The sequence below is a fragment of the Augochlora pura genome, chromosome 6 (assembly GCF_028453695.1).
Source record: "Augochlora pura isolate Apur16 chromosome 6, APUR_v2.2.1, whole genome shotgun sequence".
NCBI lineage: Eukaryota > Metazoa > Arthropoda > Insecta > Hymenoptera > Halictidae > Augochlora > Augochlora pura.
In genome coordinates, this window is record NC_135777.1 from 460,685 (window position 1) to 484,829 (window position 24,145).

Below are 24,145 nucleotides of genomic sequence, written 5' to 3' on the forward strand. Positions count from 1 at the left end.
CCGGTTTTAACTTGAACAGATTGCGTATCTCGGTGGGAATAAAGGATCTACTTGTAATTTGTCGTGAACGAAACGGACACGAGCGTCAGGCTAACCTTTGCTACGTGTAAAGACGTCGTTTACATGCAAACAGCGTATGCCGGGTAACTGGGCTCGTAAAGAAGCAGCGCAAGATACCCCGTCCAATGGTAATTTCGATCTCGTAGATAGGGAGTTACAGTGCGCGGGCTGTAATTACTCTCGCGCTACCCCCCTTATACTTTGCTATCATGTATGCCTACATGGAAATGCCCGGGACTTGAAAGTTCGCCTGATTTTCCAGATAGTATATGCACGGAGGCGGCTGTTTGGTTTATTCGAACGCGGAGCAGCAGCCCACCGTCGATATATTGTTTTCACACGCCACAGGCCGTTACGTATATACACCGGTAATTAACCCTAAACTTAAAATGCAGCCCAAGGAGATTAAACCCGAACTCCGCTTTCGGTCTTGGGTCAATTTATCGACGCGTGGAGGAGCTGGGCATAGAGGAGGAGGAGGGGCAACAGTAATTTTCTGCTGCTTAATACCTACCGGGGCTCGCCTAATATTCTACACTTTTGCTGAAACGCACGGAATTGAATTCCTATTAAAGTTTCGGTAGAACTCGATGAGAAAGTGGAGGAGGGGGACTCTAGGCGTAGGCGAGGTCTGAGAGGGCAGGTGTGGGCGCGGAGAGGCGTGGCGGTGGCCCGATGGTTAAAATATTCGTGGCCACAGACACGAACGTCAGAAACGCGGAACTTAGCCGAGTCAACGTTGAGAAGTTTAAACGGGCGCGCACTCGTTCCTCCGTGTTTGACGAGGCATTTCAGGGAAGAAAGTACTTCTGCTGACTTTGTTAATAACTTGTAACTCGGTTTCCACATCGGGATTGTGTACATTCATCGCCCCGCGCGCCAACTTTAACATCTAATTGATACTTTTGAGTAGGTCGTAAGCCGAATTCGGAGTATCAGCGATCTCGGTTGATTTCGCGATTCCAGCTCTGCTGCTTCTGCTGCTTCTGCTTCTGCTTCTGCTTCTGCTGCTGCTGCTGCTGCTGCCGCTGCTCCCGTTTTCCTAAACTTCTAGTCATACTTGAGGCCGCGCGATGAATATGCAACGATCGCGTTGAAACGGATACAAAGGCCGCGGCTGTTGCCGGGTTAACGAAACAGGGTATAATGCTGTAAAATATAATTATCAACCGACCGGGAAAGACGAGGCGGTATTATCCGGATCCCGGGGTTAGACCGCTTTTAGAACGACTACGTGTGTATTCTCGACGTTGCTGACTTACGACGCCGTTCTGATTACGCGAGCCCCGGCGCTGGCTGGATGTAAAGGGGAACTTGAGTTACAGGATAGGGATGCCGGAGATATAGGCAATCATCGTCGCCACCGCGTGAGATGACGTTGAAAGTTTATTTGCATACGCGAGTCACGGTGCACTGGCTTTCACCCTGAAGAAAATCGTGATTATGATAATATGCTCCCTGTAAGGATTATGTATGGAGTAGGTTTTATTTTTTGATAATAGGTAATTGCAGTATAAACGTGAAAAGTATAGTCGTGATACTTTTTTTTTGCATTTTAATTATGCGCATACATTTACGAAGTAGGTACTTAAAATGTAGGAAAAAAACTTTAAAAGTCTTGAACATAAAATAAAATTTGAAAGTTATTTAGGTTCCTAAACTTGTATGCAGAATTATCCAATGAAATTAGAGGGAAAACATTTTTTTATCGCATTTATAGTTTGGAAGTTAGCAAATCCTTGCAGAGAACCCCTGATATTTTTGCCGGAAAGGTTGCAGAATTAACATGGTAGCGAATTTTACGGCCCAGAATACAATAATCGTTATGCAACCTTCAAGTGCGCATGAACTTCCATGTTCGCGTCGAAGGTATGGATTTAAATTATATTCTTCTGTAGTGGTAAGGCTAACCTTACACGTGCATTAATAAAAGCAGGCATTGCATTCCTCGAATATCGTGTACGTTATCACTTACTCGTACGTTGTTCCAGTAGTATTATACTTAATTAATAGTACCAAACTGAATAAAATAGACGGTATACCTTATCAACAGTATCATTACTAAAACAATTGTGTAGAATATAAATTATAAAAATTCGAAGTAAATATTTGCAACGTTGTAAAAATTCGTCAATGATAATTAAGACGCAGAGCGTAATTATTACCGTGTAGTAACTAAGATATAATGACCCTGCTGATTAATGTGGTAAAATTGATTTTATCGGGATCGCGACAATGAATTTTACGAAAGGAATAATTACACGGTATTAATTGTTGCGAATGCGTGTCGCGATGCGTTATCGCAATATATGTCGGTGTTATGAAAACGATATCGAAGGATACAAATGCGTGCAACGATCGTGATATATTAGTTAAATGTGGCGCTTACTTTTTCATTAAAGCGATAAACATCCAGCGCGATTAACATAAAGCAATTAACCCAGAGGAAACGCATCGATCATTCAAGATTATCTTCGGACCGCGTTCGTCAAATTGCAATTCAAGTGGGTAATTACACTTCAGCAAGCAAGACTGTTACAGAGAAATGGATTACCAGAACATCATTCTGCGTGTTCCGAAACATAGTTTCAGGTTTTTGCAACGTGATGTGCCGTGACGCGAACGCCTAAGCGATGTGAAATTTCAATTGCGAGCGTTTCGACAATAATCGCGGGGAGGTAGAACTTTAAAGTAAGCGAAGAGCGTTTAATCGAAGTCCGAAACGAACGAAAACGAAGCACACGATGAAACTTTGCTTACTTGAACCCTCTACGACCGTACGTAACTTTGAAATCGCGTGCAACTTTGAGAAAATTTTATACGCGCGTTTCTCAACTCTCTCTCGTTTTAGTTTATCACTTTATTGTGTCCACTTGTAACCCAAGCATTGTTCTTCTCTTAATTGAATTAGAATAACAATATTTTCGCATTAAATACTGATAAAAAAATGTTTTAGTTGTCTGTGTGTAGTTCTAATATAAATTTCAGTCGTTTTAATATGTTTTCTAAATTTTACGCTATGCGAGGCCTGTTCAGACTATACGACTTGGCTTGTAGAGAGTGAAAGGGTCTAAACGTGATACAAGAGACAATTGCAACGACGAATTCGCATAGGGTGGATAAGGGCAACATCTTGCGTGTTGCGAATTACAAGTTGGATAAGTCAATAGCCCTGGAGAACGTAATGTTCAGTAGTACTGTTGGTTCGTGTGTTTTAGAAGATTAGTTGCCAAAGAGGGTGGGGATGGGGGGATTGGGGGGGTTGGGGTGGGTCGTAGGAGGAGTAGAAAGGGCTCGGGTTGTTCTTGCCACGAGAGATAATGGGATCGTGCTGTCAGTCTGACGGATAACATAATACTTCGAATTGTTTACACTATTCCATTTCCCATTGAACGCCTAACCAGCGTTCCCTCTTCTGTTAATTAATACCGCAAATTTAGGAGAAAGAGAAACTGTGAGTAATGAACGGGGAAGGGAGGGCAGACAATCGGTAAAATATCACAATGGCCGAAGAGATAGAATGAGATAGATAATTATTGGCAACCGTGTGCAGGGTGTCTTAACCGACTAATGGAGTTTCCCTCGTTAAATTTAAATCTTTAATGAGATGCTCTTTCTAATGTTAATTTAAATTTTCTTATAATTGTTATAATTATAAATCTATTTATATTCTTGTAGCATATTTCGCGAAATATTTTCGTTAATAATAAATATATTCTCAGTTACATATTTTACGGTATTTTGTTAATAATTTCTACCATGTGAAACATTTTTAGATTTTCCATATAACAACGGACAGTCGATTACTTTGTATTTATTAAAAGAGACAAGAATTCAATATTTTATTAATACTCTTACTTTCCGCTAGTTCTTTGTATGTCCGATTGTATTTTCCCTTTTTTCATCCGTCGAAAAAGTATTGCTCGTTCGAGCATTTCTTGCCACGGATTCATTTAATGATTCGCCGTGCTATCCTATGGAAGAAAGAGGCTGCGCGTTTACGGGATCAGAGTCGGTGAGCCGTAGCGATCGGGGGAAAGGAAAATGGCACATCCTTATCATCCAGCGTGTTTGAATCACTGATGGATTTGCCACCTCTTCAGCTGTTATCCGATATTACCTAATCGTCTCTACTTCCATTGTTCCCTTAACCGCAAACGAGTTCCGTTTCAAGAGACACAGCATACTTGCCAGCGAGGCGCGCGTTGTTCCCCCGCACGGATGAGCTGTTAACCGCAGAACCAAGCCATTGTTCGATAATGAAGACTGATGACAGGATGTTAACGTTGAGCCGAATGAGCTTCGCCCTGCGACAAGAAACCGTCGTTGGTTTATTAGACGTCGCCCGCGATACACTACCACTCTTTGTTTCAATGTCGTGACAAACGATCCGTGATGCAACGGATTAATGAACTTGTAACCGCCCCCGCCGGTCGTTGACGAAGGGCTGTCGATGCCGCGAATTTCCCCGCACAAATCACCCGGCCATTCTTCTAAGATCGTGCCGGATCGATCGACGGGCTACTAATCTCATAACGTGAAACACGGGAGGACGTGGACAAATTAGCGACGTAATTATACGCGATCGTGGTCTGCATACATGTATGCGGCGGCCATGATTCCATGTTATGATCAACAGAGCTGAAATTAGTTACCAGGAATATTAAACCAGCGCCGTGGCAATTTTTGCGAGATTACAGTGGTTAGAACTTTAACGACATTTCTTCAAAGAAAAGGAAAATTTATATTTATCGTGCGCCTACATTTAATTGAACGTTTCAATATTGATGAGAAGAGAACAGAATTTTATTTCAACTATTTGACACTTTTCTAATTTCGTTTTCTAATTTCGTTCGTAATTTTGTTGCTATTGTCTCGAAGACAGCGTTGGTTATATTCTTTTCGACGAAACTTTCGCTTGAAAAGCAGCGGCACTTGCTGGATTATTAAGTAATGTTCTCAGTAAAATTATACGTTTTTTCTTGTTTCCTCTCTCCAAGATCCTATTTCCGAGAATTACGCCCATATAAAAGCCTCGCGTCATCCAATATCGAAGAGAGCTCCTCTTCGACGTTGAGATCTAGTAGTAAAGTCAACGCATCTCTGGAACAAAGGATTTGAGCACAGCAGAAAGAATACAGTATGGAAATCCTGGTGAACCACGCAAGCAGTACGGTAATTCAATTTTAAATAGACAAAGTGTTAAAAGACAAATTTTCAATCAATTTTTAGACATAAAATTCAATAAATATAGTTTTTTACAGAGCCATTTTTGAGCATCATCAAGATGGAATCATTAGCTAAGATTCTTATGTTAACTAGCTACTATGATGTAGACGGTGGAACGATAGATAAAGGAGGATGAGGATGGAATCAGGGGCAGAAGAAAGAGGGAAAGAAGAAAGTTAAATAAGGAAGGTTAGGGAGGTAGGAAGGGAGGGGCAAAAGTGCGAGGCATAGAAAGAATTTCAGATAGCTGAGCGGAGTCGAAAATCAGAAAGGACGACAGTATAATCTGTCGCGGCCGAGGCAAAAGGGGAAATTTTCAAGGGGATGTACGTACCCTACCTACTTACCTGAAAAGGGTACCATTCGCCTTGCCGTAATGGTCCGGGATTTTGAATGTCGCCGGTACGATAAGGGACGGAAAGGAAGCCATTATCGTGCTACGTGATCTTCAACGTACGAGCGGAGCGTACTTCTTAACCATTACATCCCCGGGGTTCTTATATTTCCGAAATATGTCGCACACGTGGCTTGTTATCTTATTTTCAGAAATATGGAAAATTAGCTGCCACTCCATTCTTTTTATTGCTTCACTAATCCTGCATTCATTTTACACGCGTCGTGTAAACTGCGATTAACCTTACTTGCACAAAATTAAAATTATGCAACTTCGGAATTCATGAAATTGTCATTGCTCTTGATTTAAAAAAAAAATTTAGCATAGTTTGGTAAACTTTGATGACACAAGTGTACAAGAATCGGGTTATGGTGTAATATTTTTCGCCAGGAATTTGTAGTAAATTTATTTCTCGAATTACTTCTTCGAGCAAACTTCGTTACACTTTCAGAACGAGAATTACAGAAACGAAAGCAAAAACAAAGCACAGCTAAACGTACCGCAAACACTTTATGCCAGAGTAAAGATAAGATTTGCCAGGCATTTACCGTATCAGCCACGGTGACCAAGAGGCAGGCGATTAAGATCGTACGCAGCCATCCACGGAAAGCAGGCTTTTAAAAGCGGCGGCGTTCGATTTGCTTGGTTAGCGGCACCGTAAACGGTAATCTTGTTATCAAAGAGTCATGCATAGTAATAAAATTAGCTTGTATCAGTGCGCCGCGGACCGTAATAAAAAGGGAAAAGCGAGAGCCCGTATCGCGGCCATTTGGTCCGAATCGACGTTTGAAAACTTGGCTGGCGTGCTTAACACTTGGAGTTGGCGAGGCACCGCGATAAACTTTCCATTTCCACGCGCTGATTCCGCGTCCTGCCCCAAAGAAACAGCTCCGTGATAAAGCTATCCTCCTCGTATTTGAGCCGTTTATTATCGGGCTGGCACGTTATCGCGCCTTATATTTTCGAGATACACCGACAAAGAGAGAAAGTGAGTGAGAAGAGGGAGAGGGGAGAGAGAGAGAGAGAGGGAGAGCGAGCAGAGCATGCAACAGTACACAGGGAGCCGTGTGTCGGTCGCGCCTAGAGCCCGCAGGAATTATTGGTCTACGAGCGAGGTTATCGCGCAGTTATCGCGCCACCGGAAGCGGACCGTTCGTCTAATTATTCCAAGGCCTTTTCTATACCCGCCTCCACCCTGACACCCCCCGCGGAGCCCACCCACGCGGCACCGGTCCACGGAGAGCCCCCACACCACCCTCCGGCCACCCTCTGTCCCGTACGACGGCGGTTTGGAAGAGAACCGCGTTATTGAGGAGGACTGGGAGAAGGAACACAAACGGCGCGGAGGGCGGGAGGAGCCAGGGAGGCCCTCCTTTCATACCCGAAACGGAGTTGCCCGTTTGCAGCTATTCAACGAACTTGGGCAGTTGACTCTTTATGCGCAAAGTTTCCCGGCATTTCGATTTTATGTTAATTTCAATTCACTACGTCGAACCGTAGCCGAGCCACGAAAGAGTGTGGCTCTCACCGACTCCGGCCGGCTGAGACGCACACAGCCAACGGGATCGGGCAAGTTTATCTACGACCGCCGAATAGGAATCGACGAAATATCGCTTTCTCACCCTACCGTTTTCATCCGCCGCCACCTTCTATCCCCGTAGTCTGGATTGTAATTCCTTTTAAACGATTTCCCGCAAGCGTGACGCGCGAGTCGATTCTATTTCCCAGGTAAGAGAACGGGGGATACGGTATTCGAGCGGTAACCGTCGCAAAGACCCTACATGACAATTGTCAAAATTCTGTCCGCGCTATTTGCAGAACTCTCTTTTTGTGCACCGATCAATCATTGAACGCGCTTTACAGCAATGCAAACAAAAAAAGCACTTTTAAAGACTAACAACTTTTAAAATAACTGCAAACACGATGTAATTGAGGTTATTAAAAATAAAAAAAAAATAATAAAATACCTCCAACTGAAACTATCGTGAACAATACCGGGAATACCGCGAGAATACCGTAGCCTTGAAATCGCGGCGACTTCGATGCGACTTCGTTCGGTATCCGAATTTTCATCGGCTCACGTGAACAGAACGCGATTTACGATCCCCTTAATTCGAATATTTCGGCGGTGAAATAAATAGTTTGTTCGCAGGGGATCTGATACGGTCGCCGCGCGTCGGTCAGAAATACTCGGTTATCGGTATCAGACCCGCCGCGATCTGCTACACGAAACACAGAGAAGTGTGCAATCAGCGGATCGGGCACGTTCAGATCCGGAGAAACGGAGCTTTATAATGCAAAAGTGGCACGCGCCGGCTCGGTGCTTTACGAGCTCGCTCGTAAAACGAACGCTGGCCTAAAACCTCTAATGACAAAGTTTACGACGATCATCGCGGTCCCGCGACGTGGAATTAGCGGGCTCGTAAAAATACAATATCGCCTCGGTCGGGGCCTCGACTTGCTTTTTAACGGGGAAAGTCCTCGGAAGATGTCAACCGTGGCCCGAGTCGCGCGTAAATCAGGACGTATCTTGATAGGCCCTGGAAGTCATCAGACTACGGCCGCGTAGAGTCGTTCATATATTAGCCGGCTAATGACCTGCAGTGGGCGGTCGACGACGGATTCCGGGTGGGGTGTATGCAAACAGCTGTGCATGGCGGCGGGCTCCTCACACCATCTATCCATCCGCCGTAAAACCGTGCGACGGGAAAGGTAGATGGTTCGTTTGAAGGGTTGAACGGTGGTCCGAGGCGAAGGGATGGAATTCGGCGGGCGGAGATGAGGTTCGGGGCTGTGCGAGTTAGGGGGTTAAAGGGTGTGGGGTGTGGGACGTGGGGGCTAACGGTGACGGTGAGCCCGGGTGGGGAGGGTAGTCACTGCGACAGTCCGACCCTGAACTTGCCGCGAGCCGATCGATACCAGGTTCACTGTCCTACTCTCCTCCACTAACCACCTCCATCTCCGGCACTTTCTTCTTCCTGTGCTCCTCTCCCGCCTCTTCTGATCCCAGCTGAAAGGGCACCATAAAACCCCAAGGCGCTTTCTGCGAGGATCCCGTTACACAAGCCCCGGCTCTTAGCTCGGCGTTAACGAAAAGCGCGACCGAGCGTGAAGAGACACGAGCGTTTCGAGAGACGCTCGTCGTCATACAGAACGTTCCTGCTCCCCGGATCGATACCTTGATATCCTGCCACTCTGTCTCGCTACTTGTCCTCCTGCCCTCCCCTCCCCTCCCCTCCCCTCTTCTCCCCTCGCCCCCACCTCCCGAAGATTTTTCTTTCGCTTTCGCGCGCAGCCACGCACACGCTGCCTCCCGCTTTTCACCCTAATTTCCCTGAAATGGTATCGTTCCGACGCGGTTATTCTTCCCCCGATGCTCGAGTTCTGCTTTCCCGCGAATCCTGGAATCTCCTTCGGCTTTTTCGAGGGACCTTCAATTTTCCACCGTACGAGAGAATTACGCGATACCTTCGTGCGAGATTTTTTTCTTTGCTTATTCACCTTAGAGATAACACTAAAATCTCACGTAACAAACGGTACAGAAATAATTGTCGAGAATTTATCGCAAGAATGAGAAATGTGAATTGTATGATAATGTTAATGTATAAGAGGCTATTTTTTAATTCGATAACTAACCGTTCTTTATTTACTTATCTTAACCAATTAGTTTTTAATTAGAGTACGCTTGCCAAAAAAGCTGCCAACAATATAACTATTCAAACAGTGTAAAGCAGGTGCGAAGAAAACTTGCAGCGCTTACGTCAACATTTCTTTCAAGGTTATACAGGAGCATTCGACGAACACAGGCTCGAGCCGATAGTGAGAAAACCATTGAAAGAACCGGGGACTCTCTTTTCCTCTCACGGTTCAGGGAGTCACGTTGCTGTCGTTACCGTCGTCGACGAGATCCAGCCGATGTCGTCGGAGTCGTCGTAGTCGTCGTGGTCGTCGTGGTCGTCGTAGTCGTCGTCGTCCCTTGAAATGTGAAAAGACGAAGGGCTGGGAAGGTGAATGGTTACACCATGCGCCGCATCGAAAGCCCGTTGGTCCGCCTAATGTCCCATCCATTCCGTTCCATAATAGCGCCCCGAGGAATTAGCGATAACTACGATCACGTATCGCTAAACTCCTCCATAGTCACACCTTTCCAGTTACGTGCCGGATGACTTCGATTCAGAAACTTTGCTCGGAAGTTTTCTTTTATCTCTCGTTATTAGGGGTTTCTGCTAATCTAGCCGATGATCTTTCCACGGTTGGGCCATATGGTCCGAGCATTATTAGTACCATTAATTATACCGCGTGGTCCACCATATTTATCCGCTTTCTCGTTGCTTAAATTTAAATGTTAAAAGTACAATATGCTGTAATTTATTCTAAAGCTATTCTTCTCGTGACAATGTTAGTATTAAATATTGTGTAAGCATTTATATTATATTATCTAATTGTAATGTATATAATTTAATATTTAATATGCAGACTATTTCGAAATGATTGTTGATTTTCAAATTTCCAACAACGTTGGAACTTTCAGATAATTTTTAAATGATCACGGTGCTTCACCTTGAACAGTGCCAACATCCTGTATATTTGATAATGCCGAGGACGGTAGTTATTTCGACGTTGAACCATGCCGCACGCCAAGAGTCACTTAAACGTTTTTCTCCGTCAGTTTGCACAGAACCGTGCCCTCGTCAGCGTATACCCCATTGCTCGTCATTCGGATCCCGGAGTCAAGTTTATTTGATCTCTATCTCTCTCCGCGCCTTGTGGACTTAGGGAAAAGTGTCCCCCGTTAATTCATAACTCAGCGACACGTCTTTGTACAAGGTGTTTGCGCAAACGGGTTAACTGCGAATATCCTCGAGGTACTTGTAGCTATGCGCGCGGCGAAGCAAGATGACGTATAACGATGACTAATGGCTGTTTCCCTCCATCACCGACGGGCTCATCAACCATGACTGGTGCCAAGTACGAGCACCGACCGTATAAATGGATATATACGCACTGTGTGCCATCGTCTGGGAAAACAAGATTGCATTGGTCACTCACCAACGGTAAATGACCGGCGATGACAGCGTGCGAAAACAACGGAATAATCCGCTTAACCAAATTGCTTTTATATGTACAATTATGCCCGTGGCCGCAAGACGAATCTCCCAGGCAATTTTAGTACGAATTTGTTTCTATTTTGATCGCGTTAGACGTAGCGAAACTTTGCGAAACTGTGAAAAGTGGAACTATATAATTTAACGTTCATTATTGAATTATATATTTTATAACAATGATTTATACCGGTAAAAAAATATTACAATCGATGTTTTAATATATGTATGTTGAGAAATTAGAAAAATTACATCATCCATGGGGATTTAATGCCGAGATGGCCGAGGAGCCGAGGGATTAAGTGTGTCTATATCAAAAGAATGCCCGAAGTTAAACGAATTCAGCGGGGCGATGAGCTTTAATGAAAAATGTCCTAAACGTGCTGAACGACCCCTCACTCCGTTGGATATTAATCGCGGTGGTTCAATTATACTTCCAATCGTCCCTTTCCCGCGAACTACTACTCCGTGACGACCGCCCCATGAAATTATTGCGCCCCACCTCGCCAGAATTATATAGTTATAGGGGGCGGGGGGGATTCTCTTCCGACTTCTTTCTCCTTCGGCGTTTTCCAGAACGCGCGACCAGAAAAAAGAAACGCAGAAGCCTGTGAAATGGAAAAGGTGAGAGAGGGAAAATACACCTGCCCGGAACCGGACGGAATATCGTCGCTCGTTAAATTACTTTCTCTTTGCGCGCCGCCGGAGTATGATCAAAATTAACCCTGATTTATGACCGGTTCCCATCGGCCTCGTTTTTACTATCCGGTTACGTGTGACTGTCAGATTGGTTACGACATTGAGGATTTGAATCGCGAGGAAAGAATTCTTCGAGCCGAAGCCAATCGTAAAAATGGAATAAGTTTATAACTCCGGCTCCCTTCGAGGCAATTTGAATATTAATACTGGACCGCCTATCGTTACGTATTCATGATAAAAATGAGTAAGTAAAGTGGAGACTAACAAAAATTACTGCAAGAAAAGAAGTGTCTGGACATTTTTGCTTCTAACAATTAACGAAGACTATGTTTACTAGGTTTACTTAAGTTTATTAACAGTCGGGAAAATAATGTGAAATTCACAGCTAAAATGGCTTCGAGTACAAAGGGTTGAACTTTAAGAGAACGCGTAAACTAAAAGAATTTCGCGCACGACGTGGCCAACACAATCCAAGAATAATTTACGTATATCCGCGTTCATTGCGTTACACGCAACTACAAACCGGTTCACGGTAAATCCTTTTGCTTCAATGGAACGTCGACTCCGATCCGAATTTAATGCTTGATATTTGAATAAAATTTGCCGCGGACCGCGGACCAAAGGTCAAACTCGATTTCCTCGAAAACGAAGCTTTGTATGAAAACAACTCGTTGGGAATATTTCGACGTTACTTTCAGAATCAACCGCCTTTCAGTCGGGTCCGACAATTCGGCGTGCGCACATTGTGCAACAACAATAACTTCATTACAGCAAAACACGGCCGTAGAACAAAGGCAGAATTTATAATAACAATCGGCATATTGCGAGAGGAAAACCGACGAGCGGCGTGTGCGCGCGCGGTCCAACAACGACGGCCGGGGAATATTTTTAACGAGTGCCATGTAACACCGTAAATAATCTCTCTCTTCAAAGGAATTCATTCGTATTTATTTGCGCCCCGAAACGATCATGCCTCGGGTTAAACGAGCAACGGGCCGTGCGTTGTCCGGGAATAATTACATGCAAATTATATGAATAAACATCGAGAATTTTCAACGAATTTTCTCCGGTGGCCGCGGCGGCGGCGGTGGCGGCGGCTTGGGCGGCGCACTCTTCCCTCTGTCCCTACGGCCGGCGCGGCACGGCGCGGCACGGCGCGGCGCGCGTTGCCAACGATGCGATTGAGAGCGTGCCACGTAGGAAACGAGCGGTCCGCGCGTATGAAGCCCGTGCACAAAGTGAACGCCCCGCGAGGGTGTGCGCGTCCGGGAACGTGTATCATCACGTATGCATCGAACGTGCACGCGTATCCTCTCGCTTTTGGTATAATATCGCAAACTGGGTGCAACGTAAACAATTTATACCGGCGCGGCTCTCCGCTCGGGCCTCCTCTCCGCTTCGGCCCTCCTCTCCGCTCCGCGCAGCGCCGAACCGCGCCGAACCGGTACACGCGCGTATATATTTCAGTGTCATTTTAATTTGCACACTCGGAATATTTTACCATCGCATTTGTATCCGCATTACAGGCGGCGCAATGTAATCTCGTCGATATTTCGCGGCGCGTCGCGGGAACGCTCGGGCCCACCTTCCATTTTAATTATTTTCGCCCTCCCTCCCATTCGCCCCCGAAAGTAGACGTTGCTTTCGGGACGGGGATGCGGAAAATTCCGGAGCTCCCGGCGTGACGCGGGGGCTGAATCAAGGAAGGGAAGCGGAAAACCGGGAAGCGAGACACAGTGTTAGCTCGAGTGAGTCCGGGGGCGGGGTGGCCGCGCGGGAGGGAAGATGTGCATTTTCCACGAATATTTGTACTCTTTATTCGTCTTCCCTTGCTTACCGAAAGACGCCGTCGCATAATAGGGGTGCGCGCGCGCGTGCGTCCCCCGTATACTCGGTGCTCCGAAAGTGCACGGCCGAACAATACGGGGAATCCGTTCGGATCTTTGCATGCTTTATATCGCTTTTGCGACGAGGAATCCATGATAAATACCGGCAGCGGACGATCCTACGGCCCAGCACCCGCGTCTCAGAATTTACCAAACCGTCGGCATTGTTCGAGCTTCGAACGATCCTTACTTGCTACGTTCTTTGCACGCGGAATGTTCGTATAATGCATGTCCACGTTGCAGGCGTGTTGCCTTGATTGGGTTGTTTAACAATTTGCTGTTATATTTACTGCATCACGCAGACTCCGTTTAGTTTTCAAACAATTTGTCACTTTCTCAAAAGAAACAGGGATGCCTCGAAGTCTTGTATCATATGGAAAACGCTAGAACAATTTTTAGAGCAACAGTGACGAACGAACATTGCGCTCGACGCAAATGAAGTAGTTCGAAGAGCTGCCAAAAAAGTTGCGCCACATGCTGAAACCCCGTGTACACGCAGCAATTTAGATAACCTTCGGAAGCTACTTGAACTTATCTAACTTTTTAATGATAAAAGTTAACCGAATAGAAGTTTACGAGATTCCGCGCTCGCAAAATGGTTAATTAGCCATGCCACCATCGTGGTGGTATCGATAACCTTCGCGTTTCCGGGCGCGAGCAAACAACTCGACAACAGCACGTGAGATACTCGTGCGTGAATCGCGGGAACTTTCCCTGGCGGGGAAAGTTGCAAAAATTAGGTTCGGAGAAATGGAACTTATCGAAGAAGGAGAAGTTCATGCTAGGAAGGGGGCCACGTGGTCACGGTTCGACCACACGTATATCGTGTTCCCGATTCGAGGGGTGGAAAGTTGCGCGCGCGTGTATATTAGTTACATATAGATAGCTGTGCACAGGGATTCGCGCGATAGCGCGGCGAATTAAGCTCGTCGAATAGCAGAATTCGTTAATGCCTCTCGCGTGAGGAAGATCGATTGGATTTACCTTGGTGCCACGCTAACGCAACTCAGCCGAACCCCTCGCCCCCCCCCCCCCCCCCCCCCCCCCCCCCCCCCCCGTCCCTTCTCTCTTGTCGTTTTGGCCCCTGTATACGGCTCGCCCTCGAAACTTCCTCGCACGAATTAACCCGCAGACCGTGTGCACGCGTGCAGTGAAAACCAGAACCACATCTTGTCGTAACGAGGCGGAGCGGTTAGGTATAACGCTTGTAACGAGGCTCGCACCCTCTGGCGTGTTTGTGGTGTAACGTCGCAAAGTTACATTCTACGTGAGCCCGAGCTTACCGCTGCGTGTGTGCACGGGACGAGGATTGCAACTGCCGACTCTCACCAGGTGGGTGGTAATAAGTTCGTACAAGTTGCCGCCGGGTCTCTGCGCCTGCACCGCGCGACAGCCTTCCAGCGTCCTTCTCCTGGTCCCACCGACCAACCTCTCCCACCTTCGGCACATCCCGTCCTAACCGAGGCCAGAGCAGCCCACCTGTCCTCATCATTCTCTCGGCGCACGCATTCGACTGCACTTTGACCGCACGCGTATTCGGCCGACGAGCTTCAACCTTAATTGACACGTGTACGTTCCGTAGCTTGTACCCTGACCACGCGTACCCTTTAAGCTGATGCAGCTCAATCTAGTTCTGTAGGTTTGTACGTGTATTTATGCGCTGGCTGGCCCGCAATATGTAAATCGGGATGCTCCTAACGCTGAAATGAATAAATCGTTCCCGTGGTTCTGGATCAACGTGATAGCGCTACGTGCAACCGCAGGGACTAGTCTGGCTGGCTGGCTGGCTGGCTGGCTGGCTGGCGATGTCCACTGCGACGTACGGTCTGCTACTTTTCATGCAGCGGAGACGCATAGTGTTTCTGAAATCAGCGGTTAGCATCGTTTATAACGGGACTTAGATATATATATAAGTGCACGTGTTTGCAAAAGTAAGCACGCAAATTATTGCAAAAGACCTGCCCATTTTTAAATGATAGTAATCGAAACATCCACACGCCGGCGTCGTATACGATTTAAATCGAAATCGTACTAGTTTGCGAAAAAACGAACGATAGTATCGGTCTAATAGAGACCACGAATGATCGAGATCACTGGCAATCGCAACCGTGTTAATTGAGGCTCGACTGTGTTCGAGAAATGGATCTAACAATTTTGTTTGCGAGTCAGAGAACCCGGCTGTATCATGCAAATGAGAGTAAGTGGTACGTACGCGCGGCTCCCGCGGATACGTGGCCTTTTTTTGCGCAGTCACAGGAATTCAAAACGGAGATTCTATCCGGTCCGCTACGTTCGATGGATTCGTGCTGGCGTGTAAGGGGACTCTCGCCTGACCAACCTCTCACGGGTCCATCACTGAAACTCTGTGCAGCTCGCTCTATCGACGAATCTCGTTCTTCATTCCTGTCCGATGGTAGGTGCATGCAGGGAACGGATTATAAAAACTCAGCCTAGAAAGCAGCTTGGATCCTCGATGTTGTCGACCGATCCTGTTGGTGGAGCACTTCAAAACTCTCGGGATGGTGCTATATTTGAGATCAAATGATTAATGTTAACCAAAATGTATTGCTATAATAATATATCATTCTATGAAACTTAACAAATGCTGCCATAGAAGAGTAAAATACATATATAGTTGATATAAAATATGATGGTTCAATGCAAGTGGTTTGTTACTTTATAATTTTGATGGATTGCAATGTAAACGTGAGAAAATAAATAATTTATTTTCAAGCGTATTTGTATTTATTGTCAACTCTGTTCCGTATTCATTATCCACCGTGTTCGTATTTGTTCTGAACCGTGTTTGGATTTATTGTCAGCTATTTTGTTAAATCTACAGTAGAACCATGATTCGACAGATATTGTCGGCCGAATGCAGAGCGGCAGAGTGACCGAATTATTTGTCGAAGCGTCGTCCGTTGTGGGTAGTCATTTTTCGGAGTTGCGACAAAACCGGCAACCGTATCGCACGTGGAACAGGATTGCACCATGGGATGGCGGCCCGGTGCAGAAAACCCTGTTACGTGGATGGTCACAAAGGGACCAGGCCCAAGGGGTTGCGTGTCTAACGGACCCGCTAATTGCTGCAACGCGTCTTGAGGTTTGTGATATATCAAAGCCTATATCGAGTGCGCAGCCTGAAACGCTAGACGAACGCGGGTTCGCCGAAAATCTGCAGGAACAAAGTAACTCTTCGGATTCGAATTCCAAATTGAATTTATACTCCGCTGCAAATAATTTCTACGAGTGTATAAAATTATAATAACTTATTGTTAAACGTTAAGAGTGTAATGAAAATTTCAAAGTGCCAACGTTTCGAGGAGTACCAAAACTATAAGTATACGAAGTATCAAAAATGTATAAAGTGACGTTATAATTGATTAATAAATTCTACCGAGCCAGTAAAGAGACTGAGTTTAATTTCATTATATAAATTGGGAGAATGCAATTATCGGGCTTTTAATTGTCTTTTACTGTAGAACGGATATAAATGAACCAATTTATCAAATGAATTCGCACAATTGCACTTTCACATCTATAATTAAGATACGTTTCACGGTTTCAACGTTGGCCAATCTTTCTTTTCGGACACTGTGAGGCATTTAAATTCGTATTTAGAACTTATATTGCAACAATCTAATTTGCCGACTCAAAATGTAAAAGAAATACGAGGCCGGTATAATCGCAGTAACTTTTAACTTTTAACAGCAAACTGAATTACGATTGTTTAACGATTTTTACAATATGAACCGAAACGTCGAAATTATTTTAGAAAGCGATGTAGCAATTTTTCGCCAAGTCCCAGTGCAGTAAAACGAAAGAACTTTGTCACACGTTGGATCGTTCTGTCTCTAAAATATTGCCATTCTCGAGTCTGTAAAAGTGTTCTCGTATTACTGAATCGCGGAGAGTGCAAGATTCTTCTGGGCAATAGTTCCTCTTATTTGCAAGATATATCATAGACTAGGCTCGCTAAGTTCTTAGGAAAATTCGATACATTACGCAGAGTGGAGCTATCTTCGACATAAATTACACAGGGCTGTGCAATATTAAGAAAATCCAATTTCCTCGCCGTGGGATTGTCGCGATACGAGGGCGCACGCGGCCGACGTGAACGAATAGGTTTGCAGATCGACGACGCCAATCTTAAGAGTTAAGACTACTCTTAGTTTGTATACATATATACACGGCGAGTCTATGGCGGGACAGGCCCCAGACGACTTTTGATTTGTTACGCAAACATTTCGGTTCATCTTCGACGGGGGTGATTCCCATCTTTGCGAAACTTCATAGAGGAAATTGCTGCGAAGCGGATTGCGTGCCGTGGGATAGAACGTTTGTACGCCTAGCACGATGAGTACACGGAATGTCGAGCCGATTCCATGTGAGCACGCTCGAGAAAAGGATGCTTGCCTCTCCGGAATTTTAACGTCTTTATACCCAGAGTGATCCGCTTTAATCGCTGAAACCTAGCAATTAGTGATAATCTTGAAAAACCAAACAATCTACGGTGATTTAATTCATTTAACTATATAAATAGTCTCGCTTAAACGGTCAAACGCGAAGCAATGAAATTGTTTAAAGAATTTGGAAACGTAAGTAAAAATCGTTTCGAAAACTAAATATGTTTAGCATGAACGATAATTTGGCGGGTTTTCCTCCGCGTGAAACGGAGATATTGAGCTATTCAGTTTCCGCTAACAGGCCTCGTATAGCTCGCAGACGGTTTTTATAAGCTTTTAAAACATGAAATAGGACATGTTAGACTCATAATAGAAGAGAATGGAAAAATGTGCCACCAGTTTTACGATTGTTCTACAGAGGTGGTTTTATGGTGCCGTAACTCTGTATCCATTTTATGATTCACAAATTGGGCGGAGCGATAGAAGGAAAAAAGGAGAATACTTTGAACGTTTAAATTTTATTAAACCAATTACACGTATTTGAATATTTTTAATAAATGCGTGTCAGTTTGAAAATATGAATATCGAAATGTTATTACATTTGGTTCTTTCGTTTTATCTCTGAAACGTCTTTTATTCTCTTAAAACATTGTATCTAAACTGTTGGATTAATTAAACAGTTGCTTGATATTTTAACGCGCGAACGCATAAGAATGTCTTAATTCGCATGACGCAATCCATGTAATTTTCTCTTTAAGGAAAACGTGGCGGCCATTACAGTGAAAAACTGCGAAGAAAAATTTTTCGTAAATTGCTAAACATTTTCACGGTAATACAGCGGAGGCCCATTTATTGTTGTCATCGTTAAAAAAAACGAGGACACTTACCTTGTCATAGCCAGAACGCGGCAGGTATTCGAATAATTTATTCGGCGTGTAACGAGCAGATACTCGGGTGTTCGGACGGTAATGGTTATGCTAATTTATTAATCTCCGGCTACTCCGCCAGGCGTCATTGTTTTCCACGGGAACTTTCACTGATTTCCCTCGAGCGGAAATCAAAGTACGTAAGTTCCGGATCGTTTAACGACCGATAAAGGGATACTTGTATCGGTGTCGAGTGCCAGCAAACTTTGCCAGAACGAGACATCTGCTTTTTGGCTGTAAACAACCACGAGCGTCTTGACAAGCGTAATGTAGCTTTAATCGCGATACAAAGCGGCGTAGACTTATTTATTATTTGCTGCTTGCCAACCAACTTCGCGCCCTCTTTATCCGTCACGCGCCATTTTTATCCTGGAGTCGATCATTTGACGACGCGGCTCGCAAAATATGAACATCGGCAGAAGCTGATGTTCTCGAATCGAATGTTTGGCCTACCCCATATTTTATGGTAACACTAATTTAATAATTAAATAATTAGTAGCGAGTGAGACTCGTGGTGAAGATTTTATGCAATATTAATTTATGAATATCATTAATTTCTTCTACATCGAAGTAAAAATAAATTCAAGTCTGCTCCTGTTAGGAAAACAATTGAATACGAATAAGTGATAATCGTCGCAGCATGAAAGGAGCGACAGTGCAAGGGGTTAAAAAATCCGATGAATTCCGAGACAATCGTCATTACAACGCGCAACGATTGGACTCCGTCCGGAATCGCGTTTAAAATTAACTCGAATCAAATTATGTCGGCTATACGTCCCGGAATGTGCAAACTTGGACTTTTAAAGTCATAGATTTCATATGAAAAGTCCATCGGTCGTCCCGCAGGATGAAATAGTGGAGAAAGGGAAGGCCAACGTAATCTTTCGAAGACTTGGTGGGGGAGATGGCTCGGAGCCCACTGGCGAGAAACTCGGTATACCATGCGACGCGGCCCCGCTCCCTGTGCCGTTTGTCATTACGGCTGGCCACATTTTATTTATAATAATTGGTTAGAAACAGTTACGTGGTTCTGGCTTAAGGTGGGGACCGTGTGGAATTTATGAAGTCAAGGGGATCTGGACCGAGCCAGGAGATTCTGGGGTGTCTTGGTCTCTTGGAGGCAGTCCAGATGCGGCTACGCTTCGGCCAACCCCTTCGCATAAGGGTTTGGCTATCTTACCGCGAAGAGACAGATCGCGTTGCCTGCCACGGACCATAGCCGGAATGATAAATGAGCGCGATGTTGCTGTATAATCATGACTCTAAGATACCAATTGGGAACATCCTGCGCGCCCGACCTATGGTCATCCGACGTACGACAGCCTTAATGACAATGCGTTCGCCGTCGACGCCCACGTACCCTGCGGACATTTATTAAATTAACATGTTCGCGATAGAAAACCTACGTAAACCTACGTACTAAAATTAAATATTACAAGACTTACGCGATAGGTAGATAACGTATGTTTATGTAAAATAGTTTTGTGCATCAACAGCAGGTTAAAAGAATTGCAAATATATGTATAAATGGTTTTTAATATATCGCAAATAATATTATAAAATATTATATGACATCGCTCCTGGAATAGAGAAAGTAATATAACAAATGAATACTCCAAAATTAAGCAAAGATGGGATTCGATGAAATAGCGTAGAAAAGGCAACGAAATCAATCAGAAACGCGAACCAATCCGAATGCCACTGGCATTTTAGTTATTCCACGAGAGTTACTCCCACTAGCCTTTCGCATCGGCTGTTGCTCTTTCTCTCTCTCTCTCCCTCTCTCCCTCTCTCGTTCGCTCGTTCGTAGCGCACGCATTACCAATGTAAATCCCAGATCCTCCTCTCGTGACTTTTTGTCGGGCGAATCCTCGCAAATCGGTTTGAATACGTACGGCGTGCAAAGTGCAGAGACCAGCCAAGTCTAGGCACCTCAACCTTGGCTGGTGGGTCCCCCCGGTTCCCGACTCTGGTGCGAGAATACCCTCCTCCGTTCCCCTATTCCCGTCTCGGTGTAGGGCGAGAACATTCACATAATTTCTCGCGACTTGATGCCAAACCGTTCTTCACCGGACCAGCCCCGACGAATTGTAGGCGCCCCGCGCCACCGCCGCCACCTTCATTGCCGCCGCCATCACTACCACCATCGTCATCACCATCACCATCATCCGCGCCACCGACGGCAACGGCCAAGTCCCCGACGTTATTGCTGATCCCGGAGATTTATGACGGACCTCCTGCACACATGGCGCTTTAATTATGTGTGCTAGCCGAAATGAATTGGCGAATATTTTATACGACAGGAAACTAGGCTCCCTCTTTGAGGCCGCCATTGCTTCCTTTAGGCGCCGATTTATTGCACGGCTTATTTATTCGAGGCCTCGCGTCGAGTCCGCGAATTCCGGCCCCGATCAAGACCTCTCTAAGCGATCGTGCTGGCAGAAGCATTTTTTCAAATAATTATGCAAATTTAATTATGCAATCGTTTCAACCGAGTTAACATTTCTTTACTTTTCCGGAGTATTTCTCCGTGTATTAACTATAACAAGTTACAACGCACTATAAAAATTGACTTCCAACTGGATTTCACAATCTTTATTGAAATAATTTTATAAACTCGTACGTCTCATAAAATTATGCAACATGCAACATTATTAACAGAAAACGATCGCGTCTTTAAGCAGATGTGAAAACACGTTGCTTACGGGATCCGTAACAATACTTCTCCATATTATGGCAGAAAGAATATTCCTCGTGCTTTCCCTTTTTTTCTTCGTTTCTCTGGCTGTTACATAAAACTGGCCATAATTCTGGCCGGTGCACCGACGTGACTTAGCACGAACCCACGTTTCGTCACAGGACTCGACCGCATACGAAAAAGTTGGCCGTGTTCTTCCTAATCCAGAAAAATCTGGTTAACCCAGTTGCGCGTGAGGCTGCAGATATCTGGAAAGCGCGCGGCGTTCGAGACCCCCAGAATTCGAAATTTATCTTGTAATCCCATTAAATGAAGTTTCGTGACCACCCCTTAACGTTCTCGTCGAACATGAACGGAAGAAGAATGGAAAATGTTAGATCGCTGCAACTGGACATTCTGTTCGCTGGAAACGCTTCTAGATTACGAGGAGAAAAAGAACCTCGTACGTTTACTTTAGATGACTCTACTAATTTCAATCAATCGTAGCGTAACATTGCGATACCTAAATGTGGAACAACATCAATTAATTATAATAGTTAAGTTTTATATAGATTTAAAAGTGTCTAAAATTCATTTGCTATTTACAGAAAAATATTACAAAGACAAATATTGCTTGAAAGCCACCACTAATTTCATACCTCGAGTTTTACGGGCGACGTACTCGTAAATTGTAAAGTTGTGAAATTGATTTACCATTTTGTTGAACGAAGATATACCGTGCCTTTGAACTTCCACTATGGAGAAGTGATTGATTAAGCTCCCTTTTCTGCGGTGAATACAAATAGCTGCGGATCAATCGCAGCAAGGGCCAGTATGAATAATTAAAAGCAATTGTAAATAGGAGGCATTCTCTTTAACGATACCTGTACATTTACTTGCGACCGACTATCAGGAAAACCTTCGTCAATCGCCAGTCAAATGCAGGCGCACTCGACATCGATTTCTGATTGGTAATTACATTTATGCAAACCGCATGACTTCGACCCGAACAATTTTCTTTTCAGACACCGAATAAGGTGACCCGATAATCCAGTTCGCATAATAAAATGTAGAAGTTCCCCAGCGCGATCAGCTTGCAAGAGTTAAATCCAGTGTGACCTTATTCTAATTTAGAACCTAAAAAAATCTCATTATTTCTTGGCGCGTCGTTAAAAAGTCATCGAAATGCCCTGTCACACGTTAATGACATATTCCCGTTGAAGTCTGCTGTACGACTGCGTAAGATTTAAAAACCACTTTCTCTAATCGAAAATTCAATTTTTCAAGTTCAATAGAAAAAAATCACATAAAATTTACAAACACGTTGAACGTTTTACACACCAATAAAAGAATATTATAAAACAGGTTTCAATCATGCTTTTGTATATGTATGGTGAACAGCGCAGAATTTAAAATAATTGAAGGTGCCACGGTGCTAAATCAGTGTAAAACCCTTAAGTGCGCGTAATAAGGTGCCGCGACGGTGCATAAAAGTAATCGTCGATCTGCAATATGATCGTAAAATTAATAGACTTTGAATTTTCGAGGCATTAGCGAATCAACAGCGGCCATAAACCTGGACGTTGCCCATTAAATCGACCTAGACGTACCATAAAACGCGGCGCTCGAGGACGCGTCGTGATAAAAATTTGATATTCCTCCCCATCGGGTGAGCGGGCATGGCCGTGTGTCGCTCTCGTCGGGAATCGAATTTAAGTAAAACAAAAATTCATCGACGGCCCCTTTCCGGTGCACATCTTGTTGGGCGCCAATGGAAATCTCTGTCTTTCAATACGTATATCGACACGCCTGTTCTCACGTAGGGACCATCTGGTGTCATCCGTGTATTTCTCGCTCCCGGGACGACGCTAATTGGATGATTCAATACCGTGGAAACGTGATCGGAAATGCGATCGTACAGGCGCCACGATTCGTTACATGCAATTTTTCTACGCGGATACTCTCCCATCCCCCCCCACCCCCTCCTTCCACCGGTAGATAAAAGTGGAAAGAGATACAAAGATCGATCATACACCCCTGCGCAGCGGCGCGTATCAATGACGTTCGGCTAATGACGTCAAAATGCGTGCAGTCATTTTATCTTCTCCCTTGTGATCTTCGGTGCCGAATTCTCGCCGGGCCGGCGAACAAATTGTTTGCTCGAGATATTCGAACTTGTAGCAGCGTGCGACGCGTTCGATGCGCGCACAGCGGAGGACAGCGAGAGAAAACTTTTCGCACGAAATGAGATTTACCGTCGACGAGCTCGTACGTAATTATGCCAAGATATTTGGCGTGGAAATTAAAAGAAAGAACGCGGTAACAAATGTAGATTACAGTCGGGAACGCGGAAGACGGATGAGAAAGCGAAGACAAGAATAGGTGAGGAGGGGAAAGAAATTGAATGGAATTAAAATAGTTTTCAGGTGGCGCGCCGTGGCGTTGCCCATGAATATGTAAATTCGTTTTGCGAGGAAAGACGTCTCATAGAGGCGGCACGTCATTTTACGCCGGGTTACGGGGCGCCCCGGATAATCCCTTCGCACGTATCGTTTGACAATCGTTACCCTGTTCTTCCGATACACGGCGTTCCTTTTTTTTCGCGCCGTTTCGCTCGCGTGTCCGAATGATTAATGTTCCGGGCTCACTGCCGGAGAGCTTGCAGTATACCTAAAACGATCGATTCCGACAAATTATGCGTGCGTTAACGAGTAGACCGCATTCTGAGCGGCGCAGACAAATTTCTTGTCTAGCGTATTCGTTTCT